Here is a 1,404-nt window from a genome sequence, read left to right as displayed (position 1 = left end):
GTCCAATTCTGCATCCTTTCCTTCAAGGCTCAGGGGTCCAAGATTATCTTCTGTGTCTGTGTTAATTGGTTTCCCTTTTCTTTGTTGAAGAGGGTCTTTGCAATCCTTCTGCCTAGTCCGCCATCTTGCCCCACCTCTCACAACTGAACATTCTTGACAACACACACACAAAAAAAAGAAACACATTCTAGGCAATATGTAATGTCACCAAAAACAAACTAGTTTAATTGCAGTATGTCAAAATTCTCCAGTTTTTTTTTTTTTTTAAGAAAATATTTTGGATATGATTAAAAATCTAGTCTTCTATTTTATATTTTGTAATCATGTGAAGGTTTTATGTGAAATATTTCTGTAGTCATACAAGACTCTTAAATTATGAAATGATCCTATTCATTAAAGACTTTTGTTCCCAGAAACTTTTAGTGAATTTCAGCAACTTCTTGCCTCTCCTGGGTTTTCCCTTGTTTCAAAAGAAGTTGACAGAGTTAAATAATACTTTCCTTCTTTTTACTTTTTCTAATAATCTCTTCCTCTCTGTCTGTCACAGAAATAAGAGGTAATTATTGCAAAAAATATTTAATTAACAACAAAGATCTTAGATAATTGTAGATAATAAAGAGTTTAGATAATATGTAAAATGATATCATCATCAATTCAGCATAGAATCCTGTATAGTTCAATTATACCTAACTAGATATACCCTTCCACACACTCATTTGTCGTAATGTGGTGGCTTCCCTGTTTCTATGAGGCTGGAGGCTATGCGACTGGTATTTCAAATATCAGCAGGGTCACCCATGGTGGATAGGTTTCAGTGGAAGTTTGAGACTAAGACAGACATGGAAGAAGCAAGGGGTTATCCACTTCTCAAAGAATTGGCTAGTGAAAGCTTATGAATAGCAGTGAAATATTGTCTGATATATTACTAGAAAACTTATGAATATCTCTGAAATGTTGTTCAATATAGTGCTGGAAAATGAGCCCCTGAGGTCAAAAGGGACTCAAAATATTACTGGGGAAGAGCTGCCTCCTCAGAGTAGAGCCAACCTCAATGGTGTTGGATGGAGTAAAGCTTTTGGGATCTGTGTTTGCTGATGTGGCAGGATTCAAAACGGTAAGAAACAGCTGCAAACATCCATTAGTAATTGGAGTATGGAATGTACAAAGTATGAATCTAGGAGAATTAGAAGTTGTCAAATATGAAATGGAATGCATAAATATTGATATCTAGGCATTAGTGAGGAGCTCTGGTAGCATAGTGCCTAAGGCACTTGACTGCTAACCAGAAGGCTGGCGGTTCAAACCCACTAGCCACTCCTCAGAAGGAAGGTTGGGCAATCCTACTTCCATAGTGATACTGCCTTGGAAACCCAAGGAGGGGTCGCTATGAGTTGGGGCCGACTC

The sequence above is a fragment of the Orycteropus afer genome, unplaced genomic scaffold (genome assembly GCF_000298275.1).
Source record: "Orycteropus afer afer isolate SDZICR_OR568_19922 unplaced genomic scaffold, OryAfe1.0 scaffold00059, whole genome shotgun sequence".
Classification (NCBI taxonomy): domain Eukaryota; kingdom Metazoa; phylum Chordata; class Mammalia; order Tubulidentata; family Orycteropodidae; genus Orycteropus; species Orycteropus afer.
This window is presented reverse-complemented; position numbering follows the sequence as displayed.